Genomic DNA, 14,816 nt, shown 5'->3' with positions numbered 1-14,816 from the left:
CTAACCTGGGTTGCTCGGAGATCTGTTTTGAAGGTGGAATTGAATGCTGCAAACTGGGCTATTTTGTAATTTCCCCTGAACATCACCAATGAACTAAAGATGTATGGTTCCAGAGACTTTGCTAGAAAAGTGGTTTTCAAAACCTGTTTTAGTCTTAGAAGTATTTTTCAAATGAATCTTCAACAGAAGCTCAGTATTTTAAAAAGACAAAACATTGTAAAAGATTCAAGTTGAAGAGAGGAAGGGGGTATGTATCAACTGAGGGCAGGGGAGCGGGGCAGGCTCCACTTCTACTCCTGCCAGGTCAACATAATTAGTGGCCGCCCAGAAAACCATTGATGGTATAAATCAGAAATTTTATTTTGGAAAATAATATAAATGATTTTAAATGTGCATTATCTCTTTGACCCCCAATTTTAGATGTTCATAAACAATTTATTATATAGAAATACTAGCATAAAGACACAAAGATGTGTGTCTGTGAATGTGATGTTTACACATACATGGCTGTTGGATGCACTATTTCTCATAATGAAAAACTGGCAGAATGTTAATAGAGGTTTGGAAAAATAAATTATGGCTTTTTCATATAATGGAATACTCTGCTTTTGAGTAAAAAGATACATGTGTTTTGCCACGCAGAGATACTTAAAACATTTGGTTAAATTTGAAAAAGCTGTAGTCTGTACAATACAATCTATTGTTTTTAATAATCTGTAATGTTTATATACATAAGAAAAAGCCTAGAAAGAGATCTACTAATAGTAAATATATGTGGGGAGGGAGTGGAAGGCTTTCACTTCAACTATATTGCTTTTGGTTATAGGACACAATTTATGAAAACACATTACTTTTTATAAAAAGAAAGTACTATGAATGTAGGGCATTTTTCTCATTCCTTCGGGCCCTGTAACTGGGTCAGGTCACATGGTACCTGAGCTCAGTATGTGACAGTCTAATTTTTGGGTAGTATCTGTGCTCAGCTGGATTTAAGGTAAAAAGGTAATTTCCCCCCTATACTTGTTATCATTTTTGCCTGTATCTATTTTAGTGATCGTTCTCTGGAGGTCCACTCAAATCCTTATGGAAGAATGTAGGAATAAAAATAAAATTTTCATTTCTTTCCACTGTGGAGCAACCAATTTATCTTTTTTGCATCATTCTGTACTTTTTATACATTTCTTTGACATCTATATGCTTTTTCCTATTAGTAGGTTGCAGAGTTGCCCGTTAAACTTATATACTAACTGCTTGTTAAACTTCCACTGCAAGTGATAAAGGAAACCTGTTATACTTCCTCCTTTTTTTCTTTTGTGCTCCATAGTTACCCTGGGAGATAGTAGCTAACAGATCTCAAAATCAAATGTCAGCAATTACTTTCTCTGACAAACACAGTATTAAAAAGGAAAAACCACACACCCCAAATGTCACTTAGGCTGGGTCCCCAAACTGAAGCTTATTACCTAATCTAATTGCAGTTTAAACCTGCCCCAGAAGTGTAGTCTTAACCAGTCAGTGGGAATTTTGCGGTCATCCGCAAGGGTGCCCTCCATCCCCTAAAAGAAGATGAAGTAATTTGCATGATAAAACTACCTGCACTCCCACTAAGGGAAAGGGACTTTGCCCGGAACAGTCCCTTTCTTTTGCTAATAACCTTCTTGCCCGACCCTCCTTCTACAAAAACCTTCTATTTTTTCCCCAAGTTTTATTTATTTAATCTCTATACCCAGTGTGAGGCTCAAACTCAGGGCAAGAGTCAGCATGCTTTCCCAACTGAGCTAGCCAGGTGCCCCCAAACCTTCCATTTTGTACAACTTCTGAGAGTTCGCCTCTACTTGCTAGATGAGATGCTGCCCAATTCATGAACTGTTTAATAAAGCCAATTAGATCTTCAAGTTTACTTAGTTTTGTTTTTTAACACATCCGGTGGCAGCGAACATCTGTTGGCATTTGGGGACAATGAGAAATACAGGTGTGGCACCCAGAAAACCTTAGAGTGTGCTGTCCTTGCCATTTCTGAAGACCACTGGTAAGTCCCTCTCAGTTTCAGCTCCACTTTTTGTGTTCAAGTTGCGGACCTAATTGATTCTCCAGTCCTGGGTTCAGGAGTCAGTTTAGACCTACAGCAGAGGCTCTAATGGAGTGCCCTGGTTCAATCTATAATTCCACATTGGAATCCTTCCCCCAGTTCCAGTCCACAGTCTCCTTGAATCTGCTGGAGTCCACTTTAGGAGTTGCTAGTGGTGTGCATGGCCTTCTTTTGGACAGTCTGCAGGGACATTATTTTGGTTACTACTGGTGTGCTGAGGTGCATGTATGTCTGTCTTGTGTACATAAAGGCTACTGCTAGGATCTCGGAGGCCAAAAAGCTGCAAAAATTGGTGGGCACAGATTGACATTTAAGAGCTATTAGGGTACTTGCCCACCTGACCCAAAGACTCTTGTGTTTGAAAGATGGTCATGGAAGAGGTAGACTGATACTAGGTCAACTGCCAACGTCAAGAAAACTGTGTAATGAGGCACACTGTAACACATGTATAACCCCCAAAACAGCAGCAAGTCCCTCTTAGGTATTAGTTTGGCTCTGAGAAACCCAAAGGCCTAGCTAAAGAAATGAGATTCTTTATGTTCAGAGAGTTGAGTGTGCCACCTTCTGGCACAGCTGCTTATTTTGTGTCTAAAAACTTAGTCCTAAAAGATGCAGATAACTAGTGAAATGAATAAATTTTACTGAGAACAATGTGGAATTACAATGGCCATTATGGGGGAACACTCCAATTAGACAACCTCATTCATTTAAGAATACTTGAAAGCAAGGGCTCTCAAATTAAACAGAACAAATGGTCCAATTAGCAAGCAGAATCCTCTAAAAGGTTTTAAAATTCTATAATAGTTTCATTAAAAAAGCTAATGAAAAAGAGAAAAGGTATCTAAAACAAGACTAATAAGATGTGCTGTAACTCCTACTTCTCCCCTCTATCCTTTGAGTACTCATCCCAGTGATCCTCTGTCTACATTGCCTTTCCACTCTAAAGAGACTATGGCAACAATTACCTTTTAAAATAAGACCACCTGAGGTTATAGAGGATCTTTCACCCTTTGGTCAAAGGCCAAATTAAGGGCTGTAGTTAGAGAATTTCTTAAACTCAGGGAGGATCCTTAAGAGTTTCTCTGAACACCTTACCTCCTGAGCTCACTTGAGAGAGGGTAATAAAATTTCACACTGTCACTTCCTTTCCAAATCTAGATCCACTGATCATTGATCTTTTGTGGGAAGAGCTGTTTCCTTCTTGCTTGTTATTTTTACATCCTAAATATGGCTTGGTTTTCTGCCTGCCTAGGACTTGAAGGTTGTTGGTTCTTCTTTTTGCTCTCTTTGGGAGTGACTCTAGACCTTGTGAAGGTAGTACCTTTTACACCCTCTTTGAGGATGCCTGTTGGGTCCCTGAAGTTCTTTAATACTGCCAGAAATATTTACTATTTGTCCCAGATGAAACCTGACAGACTGACTCAATAACCAGGAGTTTAAACTGAAAGCTGACATTGATAGCTTGACAGAGTACTTTTAGGCCTTCTCCCCTCAGTTATACGTACCAGAGGGAAAGAAGACATTCTCATAGGTGGATGGGTTTGTCAGTCCTTTGGCAGCACTGAGGTGGCAACCCAATTCTTGGAGGAATTAAAAATAGCTGTCCTATTTTATATATCTAGTCTTTACAGGATCAGGACCGTGATTCCAAAAACAATTCAAAGACCTCCAATCTTTTTTTTACCACCCCCCAAACCTCCCCTATTTATCTCAAAAGTTTTTAAATGTAAAAATTCTGGCCTTAAGGAAACAAAAATTTCTTCTATGAGAAGCTTGTACTTTATTTCCCTGTGCCTTTAAAATGTTCTACCAGGTCTTTTCCAGGAACTCTTACCCTAGTCCATCTCATTAAAATGCAAATTTCAGGGAGGTAATTCTTACCAAGTAAAAACAAAAGGGAAGAATCTTGTGGAACTTGACTTGCTAAGGACAAATATAAATCTTAAGTGTCTTCTCCACTCATACTAGAAACAGCTCTAGCCATCTAGACATCTGCCAGATGTCTATTATTCCATCTACCAGAAAAACAAATTCAGACCCAAGTTTTATAACTAGCAAATTTAGTACCTATTTCATGGCAGTAATTTTAAAACAAGCTATAAGATCTCTATAAGCATTGGTATGTTTACATAAGTCTATATATGTGCATTGTAATTATGTGGTTACTTCCTACCTCTGGACAGTATTGTTAAAATTAATTTGTAATAGAGCTCTATTTAGTTGGTTTGAAGGCAAGCACTTACAAAACTGAGGTCTCTGAAACTCTCAGATAAAAACGAATCCAAGTATTTTCCAAGTTCATATAATCTGGAAAAATATTTGATAGGAAAGCTAGTTTAAGGTTGATGGTTTAATTAAGACAAACATGTTTTGGGACGCCTGGGTGGTTTACTGGGTTAAGAGTCTGACTTTGGCTCAGATCACGATGTCACCGTTCATGGGTTTAAGCCCAGCGTCGGGCTCTGTGCTGAAGCAGCTTGGAGCCTGCTTCAGATTCTGTGTCTCCCTCTCTCTCTCTCTGCCCCTCCATAATCTGTGCACGTGCGCACACTCTCTCTCTCTCAGAAAATAAGCATTAAAAAAAAAAAAAAAAGACAAACATGTCTTTAGAGTTATCAACATTATATATAAAACTTTTGAATTTACTAGCCAAGTAAGTAAGTACATGTTCTTTTATAAGATCTGTGAATAAAAAATAATAGCTTAAGATAATGGCTGACTTTGCCTAATGTTTTAATGAGATTTTAGTAAGTAATTTAAATATGATTTTATTTTTTAAGCACTTTTAAATTAAAAAAAAATTTGTGTGTGTGAGAGAGAGACAGACAGACCACATGAGCAGAGGAGGGCAGAGAGAGAGAGGGAGACACAGAACCCAAAGCAGGCTCCAGGCTCTGAGCTGTCAGCCCAGAGCCCGAAACAGGCCTCAAACTCACAAACTGCAAGATTATGACCTGAGCCAAATTCAGACGCTTGACTGAGTCACTCAGGCAGACACCCCAGTAATTTAAATATAATTTTAAAGAACAAGTAGAGTAAATAGAAAGTTTTAAGGAAACTTTTAAAAAAGTTTCTCCAAATCTTTTTGGTAACTTGAAACCTTAAAGTTTTGCTAAGTTAAATGACTTAAATCCATTAAATATCTAGATTACTTCCAAATAAAACAAAATACTAAAACATTAATTTACTAAACATGGGTTTATCTACTTTTGGTTTTCTACTACAGGGAAACTAAAAGACATCTGGATGTATTAAAGCTACATTAGAAAATTTTAAATCATTTAAAATGATTCTAGGAAATTTGAAATGTATTCATGAATTTGCAAATTAAAAGCATGCTGGTAAACAGATGTTCACAAATGCTTAGTTTTCACTAGAAATTAAGGTTTCTAAGGGTTAAGAATTATTTTTAAATTTTTTTATTAACAATTTTTTTTAAAGAGTATTTTTTTATTTAGAGAGAGAGCATGGTAGAGGGAGAATCTTAAGCAGGCTCCATGCCCAGTGGGGAGCCAAATGCAGGGCTTGATCTCATAACCCTGAGATCCTGACCTGAGCCAAAATCAACAGTTGGACGCTTAAATGACTGAGCCACCCAGGCGGCCAAAAGTTAAGAATTCTAATTAATATATGTAGTTGAAGCTACTAAAAATAATAAGGGAGGGGCGCCTGGGTGGCTCAGTCAGTTGAGTGTCTGACTTCGGCTCAGGTCATGATCTCACAGTTTGTGAGTTCAAGCCCCGTGTCAGGCTCTGTGCTGACAGCTCAGAGCCTGGGGCGTGCTTCAGATTCTGTGCTCCCTCTCTCTCTCTGCTCCTCCCCTGCTCACATGCTGTCCCTCTCTCAAAAATAAATAGAGATTAAAAAAAAATTAAAAAAAATAATAAGGGAAACATCTCCATATGCCAGGAAAACAGGATGTATGTGTTTTCAGCAAAAAAAAAAAAAAAAAAAAAAAAAAAAAAAAAAAAAGGTATGAAAAACAGAGACGTATTTTGTATTTTTTGTTGAGGTAAAAGAGAGTAATTTTGTCCTAAAGTGAGCCTGGTTGTTTAAAGAGAAAAAACAGAAAAACAGGACAAAATCAGAATGCAGGAAAAAAGAAAATGTTGGATAGAAGGTTTGTGAAAAAGCAAAAAGGAGTTTTATGTGTGGTCAAGGTGGTTAAGATAAAAATTATTTAAAATGTTTTAATATCAAAAATAAGCTGGTACAAAATTAGAAAGTAGTATTCCCTCTGTAAAAAAGGATGTTTTCTTACACTTTTGGTCTGCTTTTGATAAGACTGTAAAAGTTTCTTTACCTTTTATATTTAAATTTCATAATGATCTGTGATCCTTCAGGCAAGTGCTTTAAAAACTTTTTTTGACAGCGCATACACCAAAGGATTTGCTAAACCAATTAGGCTTACTTGATATGCATATTACATGGAAAGCACTGGCAAACAAATAATACAAAGTCTTGCTTATATTTGTAAGGTGTGGCACATGTGGATGAAGTCCATTTGGTTGCTGCAAAAATGGCCCCTTATTGCCAGACTTTTGCCATCCTAATGTCCTTGTAACATGGCAACAATGTACTCAAATCTGAGAAAGTAAGAGGGGATAAGCAATGGCTGTAAATTACAGTTGGGGCAAAAGAAACTGAAGACAGCAGCTTGGTTCTTTCTGGCTCCCTGACAAACCCCATTTCCCATTTTTTGCACACCTTCACCTACTGTACATTTAAGAGGACTCAAATTATGAAAAGGCATTGGTGTGAGGCTTGTATAAAATTACAAAAACGGTCTACCAAGACCTGACCTGTCTGGTCCATAATCATGGAAAAATTGTTTGTATTTGGAGGCTTCAGATCTCCTTCTGGACCCTTTTAATACCTGCAGGTGGACTTTATTCAACTATCACTTCGTATGGGTTATCAGTGTTCTTGTTATTGTATGTGTGTTTTCCAGATGTGCTGAAGCCTTTTCCTGCTGTAAGGCACATTGAAAAAGACAAACTGCTAGAAAATGTGAAATACTCTCTTGGGGTATACCTTCCATGGTCTCTAATAATCAAAGCACTACGTAAATCACACTTCACTGGGCAAATCATATTAGCCTTAATGAAAACCTCACCAACTTCTTGGAATTCTATTAGAATTGAATCCAATTCTATCGTGATTCTACACAACCTTCCGCTGAGTCTCTGTTGTCTCACACTGGCATGACCAGCTACAGTAAGTCTCTAATGTCTTATGCTCAAGCCTGTCATCAACAGGTTAGAGAAGCCTTCCTGGATCCTAATTCAAAGGAAACTTTCAGTCACAATCTGTAGCCTGGTGACTGGGTATTTTAAAAATATCACCAGAGGAAGACAACCCTTGAGCCCTATTGGAAGAGACCTTCCTTCCCAAGTGCTCCTGGCACTGTTGCAAATCTAGAAGATGCTAACGACCTCAAAATCAAATTGACAAGAAAGAGAAGTAGCTGACATCATATAAGGCTTCTGCCCAAGATGACAGATCAAGACTTCATACTCTAAGTCAACATAAAACCTTCTTCCTCTTTTCCTTTCCTTTATTCTACACTGGCCTGTAAAGATAACACCCTCATCTGTAGCTCCCAGGCCACTGCTAAAGTGGGGTAACCTCTGGAATTTAAACAACCTTTTATTTCAGGGTAGGAGAAAATCTAACAACTGTGCCTTCAACTTTTCACAAGCAAAGTAAGACATTTCATTGTTTTAGCTCCCCTAAATTTAAATTGTTGAGTTAAAAAGGACCTACACTGGATGCTTTTGTGATTTGGGATTCACTCCTTTTGGCAGATCCCTGTATTTCCCTGGTTAGGGATAAAGGTAAATGAGACGGCGATCAAGAACTTCTCCTTAATTCTTAAATTACAAAATTTGCTGCTAAAGAAATAGCAGCCCAGCAAAGATCTTAGATTCTCCAGCCAAAGTTGTCCTTGATAATGGAATACCTCTTAAGTTTTAGTTGAGCAAAGAGGTGTCTATGCTGTGGGGGCTATCTGCTATGCCTAGAGTAATACTTACGGGGAAGCGGAAACTCAGTTATATAAGATCGAAGAACAGGTTGCTTAGCTTAAAAAGTGGATTCCTTCCAGAGTCTTTGAGTTATTTGCTTTCGACTGGTGCTAATGGTCTTCCTCTCCTTTGTATCCCCACACCCCTACCCCTCTCCTTAGCGTAGGATGTCACGTAACCTCACATTGCCTATCTTCGTGATTTCATATCTGTAGGGACTCCCTGTGTATATATGAAACTAAATCTGGTTTCCTCCCGTTAAACTGTCTCATGTCAATTTGATTCTTAGTCCAGCTAAAAGAACCTTGAAGGGCAGAGGACATTCCTTCTTCCAGACAGCTGGCATAGTTGGTGGGATAACCTGCTGATGGCATTATCCCTGGGTGCTGCTGCAGCAGAGAGCTCCCCAGGAAATCTGAAATGCAGCCCGCAGGAGGTAAGATTTCCTATCTTGTCTGTCTCCTGGAATCTCTATCTTTGGAGTCTGAGAGAGTGACACTGGTGAGAACCCTTTTTCTAAATTTATACGAGCAGGAGAAAATATCTGTGGAATTAGTTCCTTGGCCTTAGTGACTCTTGATAAATTTGTCAGAGAACTTTTTGGTTACTGATCCATTTCATCCTGGGAGTGGTCTTTGTATTCTTGTGTCTTTTATGTCGTTTGTCATACATTAGGTAAAGGTTGTTGCTAAGGGACATCTTGGAAGCCAAAGTTGCAAAATTAGTGGGCACAGGTTGGACACTTAAAAGCTGTTAGAGTGCTTGCCACCCAGCTCAAAGACTCCCAGGTTAGGATAAGCTGGTCATGGAACAGGGGAGGCTGGCACTGGGTCACCTGTCAACTTCAAGAAAACTTCTGTGCAACAAGGTACACTGTAAAACACACACAGTCCTTAATCCTCACAATCCACAGCATAAGCCTCCTATGTATTAGTGTGGCTCCAAGAGACACAGGCTTAGCGAAAAGAAAAACCAGATGGTTTTTTTCCTTTGTCTTACTGTATGTCCTAAGAGCATAGCTTTGTGACCAATGAGTATATCCTTTTTGGTCTCCAGCATCCAGGGTGCACCCTAATGCACCATTAGGTTCTGAGTCTCTCTACCCTGCCATGCCAGCTCAGCACAGGTGTCTTATGAGAGGTCCCAGGCCATAGGGACCTTTGTCATCTCAACCTCTGTTGCTTATTAGTAATTAGAAAGTTCCATTCTAGTAGGGCCTGCCTGGTGTTAAGAGATTAGTGAGTTTGTGATGGGAAGAGTCTCATTTTTGTGGGAGACCAGAGACACTGTTTTCATTGCATTATCCTCACTACCTGTGCAACAAAGGGCTTTGCTTCCTTCGATTAATTTTGGAAGTGAACCTTTGGATCACAGGGGCTCCATTATCTACATGTTCTCTGGGTGCCTCCTGTGGCTTTGGCTAAGCTATTAAAAGGCTTATTGGTTTGAGTTGCTATTAATAGATATTATTTGTCAATGGCCAATTTAAATTGGCTGTATTTTAAAAATGTATATTTTATAGTGAGCTTTTCAATTCTCTTATTAGTATAATGACTAGCCTTAGGGACTTCCCTTACAAGATGAACAGAAATCAACTGAAGACAAAAATCAATGTCCACATCCAACATAATGCCCCTTCTTAAAATCTAGCCTTATCTGCCTCTTTAAACTTCCATTTCCCTGTAAGATTTACAGAGAAGTCTGGCATAATCTCTAGGTTAAAAGTATACAGGTTGCTCACGTGAATGCTGAAAGCCAGAAAACGAATGTTAACTAAAGTGCCCAAGACTGTCAGTAAGGCTCTCTTTGCTCCTACTTTCCAGGGCTCTGTAATCGGGCTCCACCAGCTTCAGGCCTTTCTATGCAATGTCCTTTACAAGTATATTCCAGACCACTCACCACAAAAGAAATCACATGAAAGAAATCTGGCCAGCGGAAAAGTCTTTTAAGTTATATAGCCCTTCTACCTCTCAGAGGATCCTACCAAATTTAGAGAATTGAAAAGGTTAATGACTATTCACAAACCCTCTTCAGAGAGAAACAATGACCAAAATTTCTCCTAGCCCCTCCTACAAATGGGCTGTGAAGAGCCAATATTCAGGGGCTGATAGGGGATAAAGCCAAGGTTGAATTGTATACCCGGAAAAAAGGCTTTTGTTATAAGGTGCTTTAGAAAGATTTTACCAAGGCATAAAGCTTTTGATTCCAATTTTTGTTAAAAATCTGATATAAAGAAGCAAATTTAGTTACAACAGGCCAAGCCCTTGATATTCAGGCTATAATTCCATTCTTTGGGAATTGGTAACAACTGTCTTTGTCTTAAAAATCTCTAAATGGCTCAGTCGGTCATGATCTCGAGGTCTGTGAATTCGAGCTCCACATCGGGCTCACTGTTGTCAATGCAGAGCCTGCTTTAGATCCTTTGTTTCCCTCTCTCTGCCCCTCCCCTGCTTGCTCTCTCTCTCTTAAAAATAAACATTAAAAAAAACTCTATAAAGCCAGAAATGCAACTACAGAAACAAATCCTATCCATTCCTCTCACAACGTCTGTAGGTGTTAGAAAAGATCAGGATATTGGAATGAAATTGTCCTGCTTAAAGAAAGAAAAAAAGCTAAATCTTAAATAGGAGTTACCCTGAAACTGAAAGAAAAAAAAATAGTTTTGTATTCTTTCACTCTCTCGAAAGTATAAATCTTACCATGTCTTTAAAATGGAAATATAGTCCATAATTGCCTAAGACTGAAAATTAAAAATGCAAACTTCTAAATGGGCTCTTGTGTCCAGACTCTAGGACCGTTGATAATGGAGTAGATATGTCCCATCTCCACCTTGGAGAAAACTTGGATAATATCTCCATACCTTTGGGATATAAAATTTCTACCCCCATCATCTCTAGGATGTCATAGCCATTGTTTGAAATACAAACATTAGGGAGAAGCTTTTTATCAGGAGAAAAAAGGGGGAAGTATTTGGAAATTGGGACTGTAATGTCCTCTCCACAAATACGAGTAAAAACAGAAGTTAAGAGTTTTCTTTGCATCTTGTCTGGATATATGGGTCTGTATATGTTGTAAGTGTGAGATATTTTCTCTACCTAGGAATGGTAACATTAAAATCTGTAATAGCTCTATTTCAGTTGGTGTGAAGGCAAGTGGTTATAATTGAGTGTTCTAAAACTCAGAAAGCTAGAAACTAACCCTAATTTCAAGTTCATATGATCTGGGAAAAAATTCAGTATTAAGGCCAATTTAAAGTTATTAAAGACACATCTTTAATTAAGAGTTATCAGTATTAAAAAAAAGTCCATGTTATCTCTGTTGGAAAATTTATCAGGAAAAAAAAAAAAAAACTTAGAGGACAGTGGGTAACTTTATTGCCTCATGAACTTTTGTGGGTAAACATAATTGTTAAGAACAAGTAAATTTAGATGTAAGTAAGATTAAAAAAAGGTTTGTATGTAAACTTTTGATTTTTTAAAAAATTTGTTTCTTCTGAGAGAGAGGTAACACGAGCTGGGAAGGGGCAGAGAAAGGAATTGAAGCAGTTCCATGCTGTCTGCACAGAGCCTCATGTGGGGCTCGAAATCAGACACCTAGCTGACTGAGCTACCCAGATGCCCCTGCATATAAACTTTTAAATTGCTTCCAGAATCTTTGGTAACCTGAAACTTTAATGTTTTTGCTAAGCTAAACATAAATTTATCTACTTTTGTTTTATTACAGAGAAACTAGAGATAAGTTTAGATGTTAGAAAACATGTTTTGGAATTCATTGTGAAAAAGCACATGTTTCTAGAAATTATGAAATGTACTCACAAAACAGTTCACAATTGTTTACTATTTAGTTTTCACTAGAAATTAAGGTTTCTAAGAGTTAAGGATTCTAATTAATGGTAATAATTAAGACTTCTAGAAATAAAGGAAACAACTGTGTATGCCGGGAAAGTAAGATAGGTGTTTTGGGTGAGACAAAGTACAAGGAATAAAAATTGTGCACTAAAATTGCAGTATGCAACTGATGTCACCCTTCTCTGACTTGAGGTCTCAGGTGACCTTAAGGAGGAATCACCCAGGTAGAACTGGCAAATTGGAAGCAAAATTGCAAGCAATATTTTCAAACAATCAGATATGATAGAAACAATGTATTAAGATGACCTAAGGGTCTTTCTTGTGTCTATCAGTAAACCTGAATTTTAAGGACTGTAACAGATTATACCTTGTGACACCCAAGTATTTGGAGAATGCTTACAAGCACATAAACTCCTTCCTTTTTATGTATATAATCTGTAGCTCACAAGTTTTTGAGCAGTTCTTCAGAGCAATCTGAAAGACCGTCTCCCAGACTACAGTCCTCAGTAAGAAAAAAAAAAAGCATTTATTAGCATACTTTGAAGTTGGTTTTCTTTCACTTGACAAAATACAGTTTTGCTAAGGGAAAAGAAAATAATTTTGTCCTAAAGTGAGTAAGGTTATTTAAAGAGGGAAAGTTGTAGAAGGTTTATGGAACAAGAAATTTGAGAAAAGAATTCTATGTGTGGTCAGTACTGGCTAAGATTAGGATGAAGTTAAGTAAATAATTTTGTCACTTTGTTAAAAGAACAAAATTTTCCTGAACTAGTGGTCTGTTCTTAATAAGTAATTGCAAACACAGTTTTTCTTTACATTTAAAGTTACCTGCCTAGAAGACAAGGATTCTGTGTTTGGTCTTCAATGACTTAAGAAAACTGAGTCTTGATATTAAAAGGGCTAAATTTTGGGGCGCCTGCAAGTGTCTGACTTTGGCTCAGGTCATGATCTTGCAGATGACATGTCAAGCTCTGTCCTTACAGCTCAGAGCCTGGAACTTGCTTCAGATTCTGTCTCCCCCTCTCTCTGCCCCTCCCCCATTCACCCTCCCACTCTAAAAAATAAAAAAGCGCTAAATTTTGCTCACAACTATGTAACTGTCTCTAATTGCCTTTGAAATCTTTTACTGTCACTTTGGCTAAATAATTAAATATGTTTCAAAATAATTTGTGACCCTATTTAATCAAATATACAAACCTTTTAAATATTTTTGATAAACTTCCAAAAATAAAATTCTGAAGTTTTTGGACCATAATCTTAAATGTAAAAGATTTTGTGAAAATTTGGTATATTAAATTGCATGGGAAGCACTGTCAACACTAAACCCTCTTAGATTGTTTATACAGATATGTTATTAAAATGGGTGAAACTCCTAAAAATCTGTTATCTTTGAAGTGTGGTATACCACAGAAATAACTAAATTTCCTTACCAACTGTAATCAGATCTAGAACCATGGTCATATTTAAGTCTTGTCATGTTACTGTTTTAGTCTGATGCTATTGCAAATGTCTTTAGTGACTCATGTAAAGAACTCTGAGTACAGGTTTCCAATAATTTTAAGATAACTGAACCAGGTAAGAATTTTTGAACTAGTGAAAAAACCAGATCTAAGCAGAACAAGAATTATTAAATAGGACTGAATGAATGGAGATTTATTTTTAAGACTTTATTTGAAACAATGATTTTTGTTTTTCCAGATATATGGAAACTTTTTTTCTTAAGCTAACTAATAGCAATTTGAAACATTTATCTTTTTCTCCCTACCTGATCCCTCCAGCATTCAGAAACCCAGTGAGTATTCTATTTTCATGACAGTATATTTGCATAAGTTAACTAAAAATCTCTTCTCCTTTTGACTAGAATGTTGTATTTTAGACAGATCTGCATAGATTCAGATATGAGCAGACAGCTTTAAGGAACTAAGATGGACTTGATGGGGCCTAAAAAGCCCCTTTGGAAATAACATCCTGATTGATACCTTGCTTACAGAGTACCCAGCAGCTTTACCAGGTGAGTAAAGAAGGTCACTTCCTGGTCAGTGCAGGAACCTTGAGAAGAGAATTCACCCAAATATATAGGTATTGCAGGTGAAGTCTGACAGCAAGTATTTGGCTTGGCTTCTGGCCTTGAGATGCTGTTAAAAGTTCAATCTGGAAATCCTGATGAGTAGTTGCAGCAAAGGAGATCTTAAAGAGCCTACAGAGTCAACTGCACTTATGTAAATAATCAGGCCAAATTTTTTTGTTTTGTTTTTTGTTTTTAAATTAAACTTACTTTGCAATACAATTAGTGTCAATTTGGCTATGAAGGTGATTACAGAAAGAAAGACACACCTGTGTCTAATACCTTTGTATTAGATTTTAATATTATTCATCAAACTGGAGTAGAGCCTGATTGCCTCTAGTTTCCTCCAATGACTGGCTACAACTGTCTAAACTAGTATTTTCAATTTTTCTCCTACCTTTCTGACTTGGAATCATGTTAAGAACTAAAACTTTTCTTTTCCCTGAAACCCTACAAACTAAACTTCAGAAAAATCACACTAGCTCACACCTAGAGACAACCTTCATGCCTGTCATTCTATGGGTCACTCAAAAGATCAGAAGACAGTTGAACTATAAATGAAAATCCGTCAGACTCACTGCTTGCTCTCAGTCTGAAAATGCTTCCAGCCTGACAACTAGAAGTCATGACTACCCTTGACCCAATCATTAACCGTTGTTTTCTTTTGTTCTGACAGAACCAAAACACCCGATTACTTATTTAATACCTGATTACTTAAATCACAAGCCTAGCTTTGAGAATATCCCTACCTCATAACCTTCTGAAATGAGTTTAACTGAGCTGATCTATTG

The 14,816-nt window shown here is 37.5% G+C and overlaps 1 protein-coding gene and 1 long non-coding RNA gene across 4 annotated transcripts in view; one reads left to right on the top strand and one right to left on the bottom strand.

Moving 5' to 3' along the window:
- The window catches only part of CCDC90B (coiled-coil domain containing 90B), a 49,009-nt gene that overhangs the window by 3,276 nt on the left and 30,917 nt on the right, over positions 1-14,816 (bottom strand). The window lies entirely within an intron of this gene.
- LOC125177216 (uncharacterized) lies at positions 7,334-14,183 on the top strand. Its single transcript, XR_007156536.1, has 3 exons — positions 7,334-8,551; positions 13,739-13,752; positions 13,837-14,183. It is a non-coding gene; the product is annotated as an uncharacterized LOC125177216 (long non-coding RNA).

Source organism: Prionailurus viverrinus, chromosome D1, assembly GCF_022837055.1.
Source record: "Prionailurus viverrinus isolate Anna chromosome D1, UM_Priviv_1.0, whole genome shotgun sequence".
Classification (NCBI taxonomy): domain Eukaryota; kingdom Metazoa; phylum Chordata; class Mammalia; order Carnivora; family Felidae; genus Prionailurus; species Prionailurus viverrinus.
Note: the sequence above shows the minus strand (reverse complement) of the source record. Positions and strands in the feature narration are given on the sequence as shown.